Below are 6,772 nucleotides of genomic sequence, written 5' to 3'. Positions count from 1 at the left end.
GCTGACTTCGAGCAGACAACGAAAGATTGATGCAGGAACAAGAAAAGATTCTGAAAAGTCTATTGGATAGACAGAACCATTGATCACTAGTTCCCAGACCTAAGCACGACAATACGACCGAAGGACAAGAGTTTCAAAATGAGAATGTGGAGACAGAAGGTGGAGAAGAAAACCAAGAAGAAGAATCAAGTAATGTGTCCGATCACAGAACTCATAAGAAATAGAAGATTGAACTCCAAGGGGACTTTCGAAAAATCAAGCCTCCTCTCTTCAATGGTGAGCAAGAAGAGGCTGTGGAAGCATGGTTAATTAATATGAACAAGTATTTCGAGCTGTACGAGTAGGATTACAATTTAAAGGCCCGTCTAGCCATTTTTCAGCTTCAATTGAAAGCCACATTGTGGTGGGAGGAAGTAAAAACAATCCGTGGGGTTAATGAGCAAAACATAACTTGAGAGAAATTCTAGAAATTCTTTAAAGAAAAATATCTAACCGAAAGATTTTATGATGAGAAAGCAAAAGAATTCCATGACCTCCGCCTGGGCCAAATTACCATGGATGAGTTTATAATAAAATTTACATCATTATTGTGATACATTCCTTATATTCATGAATAAAAATCCAAAGTACAACGGTTTATCAGCAGTGTTCTGCTGTTCATGAAGGAATGACTGGAATTTGACAACCCAAAAACCATGGTCGAAGTCATCTGGAAAGCACAACTCCACTATCAGCAAAATAAACCAAAGGGAGATATGAGCAAAAGGTGGGCCAACAACGAAAAAGGAAATAAATTTATTCCTAACCACAAGGGGAATAATGGCACCAACAACAAAGGATTATATAAAGGTCAAACTAACCAAAATGTAAATAAGCCCGAATTTAAAGTACCAGGTGAAACCAGGACAAATGAACAAGCTGGCAGAAATGAAGCAGAATTAATTAGCTTCTCCATAGTGGCATATCCTATTACCTCTCTACAAAAGAAAGGAAAAGCTTTCAACTGGACCCCCAATTGTCAAAGGAGCTTTGATCAGCTCAAACATCTTCTTACCAAAACACCTATTCTGAGCATTCATGATCCCAACAAAGAATATGTGGTTCGTATGAATGATAGTAAGGAAGGTGTGGGTGGCATATTAATGCAAGAAGCCATAGTGGTTATGTATGAATCTAGAAAGCTTAAAGAGTATGAACAAAAGTATTCAAACTTCTGTAATGCAACATCCCACTAAGTAGGAAGATTATCTACACCTCGTCGAGTTTGCCTATAACAACGGGTACCATGTATCCCTACAGATGAGTCCCTTTGAGGTATTATATAGGTGCAAGTGCAGGACACCCTTGAGTTGGAGTAGACCAGAGGTTAAGCTGTTGCTAGGGCCAGACATGTTAGAAGAGTTGGAGGAAATGGTAAAAAAGGTATGAATTAATTTAAAGGCTACTCATGATCGACAAAAGAACTTTGTTGATCGGAAGAGAAACTTCTAGGAATTCCAAGTAGGAGATCATCTCTACATTTGAGTACAAGCCAAGAAAAGCACCTTACAATGGACCGGTTGTGCTAAATTAGCACCTCAATTTTGTTGACCTTTTCAAATCCTAGCTCGAATCAAACCGGTGGCTTACCAACTTGCCTTACCCAGTCACATTCGTGTACACAATGTTTTTCATGTTACTCTACTTAAGAAATATTTTTATGACGCTAACCACGTAATCAAATGGCAAGACATTCAGGTATTATATTTATATATATTTTCTTTACAGATGTATTAAATAAACTGGTTAATGAATTAAAACATTTTGTTGCTATGTTCAGGTCGAACCAGAAGGCGAGTTCTTGGTCGAAATGAAAGACAAGTTCTTGTTCGAACCTTTGGTTATACTAGATCGAAGAGAAGTAACGCAACGGAAACAAGTTATCACCCAGGTTAAAGTGCAGTGGCAACACTACGGACCATAATAGGCTACCTGGGAAGATGATCAGGTTATGAAAGAAAACTCTCTGGGTCTATTTGTAGGAGAAGAACAATGGGACGAAGTTCCATTTTAGGGGGGAAGATGTAATATCCCCCATTAATGTAAATATTTACTTTTACTGTTACTATTTTTAAAATTATAAACCATTTTTGGAATTTAGTTATGGAAAGATGAATTTTGTAGTGATTAGTAAATACTGTTTTTACTAGTTAATTAGTTATGAGAGATAGTTATCTATACCAAAACTAAATCCTGAAGTATTTTTTTTTTTACTCAAGAGATTAAGAAGATAAGGGTATCTGAGATCAGATGGAAAGAAAGAAGAGAGCACTATGCTAAAAGGTCAGATACTCTGGTAGAGCTATGCCTGGTTAAGACCAGATAGCTGGAAAAGACTAGATCTCTGAGGAGAGACAAAGAATTCCTCAAATCAGGAGCAGAACAGGGGGATATTTACTGAAAACAAGTAATCTCAAGGCAGGGAGGAAAATTAAAGTGTAGGTCTTTTTGTAGATTCAACTTTGGAACAAGATAAGTGAAGATTCTTCTTGTGATAGGGGTAGAAGTTATTCTTTGAATCCGTAGAAAAAGTTAAATTTTATAGATTTGCTAGTTTAAAAAGTAGTATCAGTAGATTATTGTTGAATAATTATGTACAGGGTTTTTCTTTCCTTGAAGCATTTCATATATACATAAGTAGAATGATTAACAGGAAACGAAGGGAAAAACCATATTTATATTCAAAGAAAGAAAATTGCAGTGAGAATAATAGAAAAGATAGCAAGAACTTAAATACATTAATAGGAGAAACAAACTAGAAATGGGTACGACTTCAGCAGTAAGTATTGCTAACATTCCAGACAGAGTATTTTTTTTAACATCTAGTTTAATAACTAAATTGGAAAAGCTACTACAATCATCCTTTTACCAAATTTACTTCCAAGAATTTCAGGTAGACAATTACTACTAAGATAAAAACAGTGCCCATAAAAGAAAGCACAACTGAAATTAAATATGGTAAGGATCAGCACATCTAAATCTTTCGCAATCAGAACCCTCATGACTATGTTCCATATACATTTCAATTCTTAACCCTAGTTGAATAAATGCATGTCGAAGACTCATAATAACTACAAAAATTACCACGAATTCATACAAAGAGTAAGAGTAGATATTCCCTCTTCACGGTGAAAGAAAAATCGCTCATTAAACCTTAATCCATTACTAACTTTTTATTATTATACACTTTTGTGTACCTAAGGGTTTTACATTTCTTGGGATTTAAAATTGCATGGCACCCTATTTTTTACAAATTTACTCAAAATTTCCAAAAAAAAAAATAGCTTTCTCTCATCAAAAGTAGGATAAGAAATTGGATTACAATACATAAAATCATGATTACTATTAATAATTGATATGTGTTGATTATTGTATTCTTTAATTATATAATTAGGTTAATTGTTATAATAATTTTAATATATTTAATTATAAATTATTTTAGTTAATAATGATTAATATCAACTTCCATACCTATTAGTGCTTTTTTATTATATACAGTTTTGTATACTAAAGGTTTTACATTTCTTAGGATTTGAAAATGGATTATAGCCCTCCTTTACAAATTTACCTTTAGAATTTCCAAAATAATATTTTACAATATTCACATGATTAAAGCATTGTTTGATATATAATATTGTTATTATTAATAATTGATATGAGTTGATTTTAGTTTATTATTACATTTTTTATTTATATAATTTGGTTAATTGATATATTTGGATTGTTTGATATATAATATTGTTATTATTAATAATGGATATGAGTTGATTTTAGTTTATTATTAATTTTTTTATTTATATAATTTGGTTAATTTATATATTTGGTTATAATAATTTTAGTCAAATATATTTGATTATAATTGATTATGATAAAATGTATTTTAGTTTATTTTATTAATAATGGTTAACATCAATATTCATATTTATGTGGTGCAATATTTATTTATTGTGTTTAGGCTCTCTATAATTTAATATAGGGTAGATGTGTAGTTATAATGTAAATATGTAAACAATTTTAAATATCCACTAAATTAAAAAATAAAATAAGATAATTAAAAGTGATATCATAGATAGATGATGAGTGTAAACATTTAAACATTAAAATATTGGCTAAAAAATAATAAAAAGTTAAAAGTGATATCATACATAAATAAGTTTAAATATTAAAATGTTTACTCCATTAATAATACAAAGTTAAAAGTAATAAACAAAAAGTTTAAAATTAATAAATAAAAAGTCAAACTTAATATAAACATGAAATGTTTACTCGATTAATAATACAAAGTTAAAAGTAATAATTAAAAACTAATAAATAAAAAGTCAAAATTAATATAAACATGATTATCAAAATGAGTGTAAACATTCAATAAAAATAATAAAATTCAATTTGTTATATTTTGATTTTGTTATTATTTTGTGAATATGCTTTGTTACAATACCATGGGTCAATACCATAGCTTGTCAATTCCACATGCCCAAAAACCATAATTTATTTCATAATCAAAATATTTTATAACAATATGGCAAGATTTTTAACCATTAATATTCACCTTGTAATATCACCCATTAATGTAAATATTTATTTTTACTGCAACAAACAAACTGTTACTATTTTTAAAATTATCAACTATTTTTGGAATTTAGTTATGGAAAGATGAATTTTGTAGTTATTAGTAAATATTATTTTTACTCGTTAATTAGTTATGAGAGAGAGTTATCTCTCCCAAAACTAAATCCTCAATAAAATTTTTTAGTCGAGATCAAGAGGATAAGGATATCTAAGATCTGAAGGAAAGAAAGAAGAGAGAACTGCGCTCAAAGGTCACACACTCTTGTATTTCTATGTCTGGTTAAGACCGGGTAGATGAAAAACATTAGGTCTCTAAGGAGAGAGAGATAATTCCTTAAATTAGGAGTAGCACGAGGGGATTTACTGAAAACAAGTAATCTCATGGTAGGGAGGAAAGTTAAAGTGCAGGTATTTTTGTAGACTCAACTCTCGAACAACGTAAACATATAGGTGAATATTCTTCTTGTGATAGGGGTATAAGTTATTCTCTGAATCTATAGAATAAGTTAACTAGTATAGATTGGCTAGTTTAGAAAGAAGTATCAGTAGATTATTGTTGAATAATTATGTATAGGGTTTTCTTTCCTTAAAGTATTTCATAGATGCATAAGTAGAATTATTAACATGAAATCAAGGGAAAAACCATCTTTATATTCAAAGAAAGAAAAGTACAATGAGAATACAAGAAAGATAGCAAGAACTTAAGTACATTAATAGGAGAAACAAATTGGAAATGAGTAAGAGTTCAGCAGTAAGTACTGCTAATATTACAGAGTAATTTTTTTAACATAGTTTAATAACTAAACTAGAAACATAGTTTAATAACTAAACTGGAAAAGCTACTACACTCATCTTTCTACCAAATTTACTTCCAAAAATTTCAGGTAGACTATTACTACTAAGATAAAAATAGTTCCCATAAAATAAAGCACAACCAAAATTAAATATGGTTAAGGATCAGTACATCTAAAGCTTTCGCAATGCGAACCCTCACAGCTCTCATCCACATACATTTCAATTATTAAACCCTAGTCGAATAAATGCATGTCGAATACACATAATAACTACGAAAATTACCACGAATTCATACAAAGAGTAACAACTTTCATCCATATACATTTCAATTATTAAACCCTAGTCGAATAAATGCATGTCGAATACACATAATAACTACGAAAATTACCACGAATTCATACAAAGAGTAACAGGGAAGCTTAAGGTTCAGGATTGGAGGTTCCAAAAGACTACAACCTCAGCCAAAGATATCAATAAATAGATTTCTGAGCATTAATAGAGAAACAGACAAGACTCAATTTAGCTAAATATCAAACAGAGAGAAAAAATCCAAGCTGCGAAGGCTCAATACTTCCGAATTAACAACTCAAACATGTATTAAAATATGTTCTGAGGTTCAACATAATAAACAAACAAAACCCTCATAAGTTCATCACCTATGGACATAAACAGTCTAAGTAAAATTACGTGCTCTTTAGAAATAAGAGTCTGTAGCATTCAACCATAGCCCTTACATGTAAATAAATGTTACATAAATTTCAAACTGTGTCTCTGTTTCAAAACCCCTATTACAGAGAGAATTGGCCTAAATACGCCCAAATTTACAAAGTGATGTGCCGAAGCCACATAAGAGTAGCAGGAGTAGAGGAGAGAGAGATAATTCTTGAAATTAGGAGTAGCAGGAGGGGAACAACATCAACATATAGGTGAAGGTTCTTCTTATGTAGAAGTTATTCTCTGAATCTATAGAATAAGTTAACTTTTATAGATTGGCTAGTTTAAAAAGTAGTATCAGTAGATTAATGTTGAGTAATTATGTACAAGGTTTTTCTTTCCTTGAAGTATTTCATAAATGCATAAGTAGAATGATTAACATGAAACGAAGGGAAAAACCATCTTTATATTCAAAGAAAGAAAACTACGGTGAGAATACAAGAAAAGATAGCAAGAACTTAAATACATTAATAAGAGAAACAAATTGGAAATGGGTACGAGTTCAGCAGTAAGTATTGCTAATATTCCAGACAGAGTAATTTTTTTAGTATAGTTTAATAACTAAACTGGAAAAGCTACTACGATCATCTTTCTACCATATTAACTTCCAAAAATTTTAGGTAGACAATTACTACTAAAATAAAAACAGTTCCCA

Source organism: Pinus tabuliformis, chromosome 9 (genome assembly GCF_031772625.1).
Source record: "Pinus tabuliformis cultivar Carrire ecotype Pingquan chromosome 9, CPIR1, whole genome shotgun sequence".
Classification (NCBI taxonomy): Eukaryota; Viridiplantae; Streptophyta; class Pinopsida; order Pinales; family Pinaceae; genus Pinus; species Pinus tabuliformis.
This window is presented reverse-complemented; position numbering follows the sequence as displayed.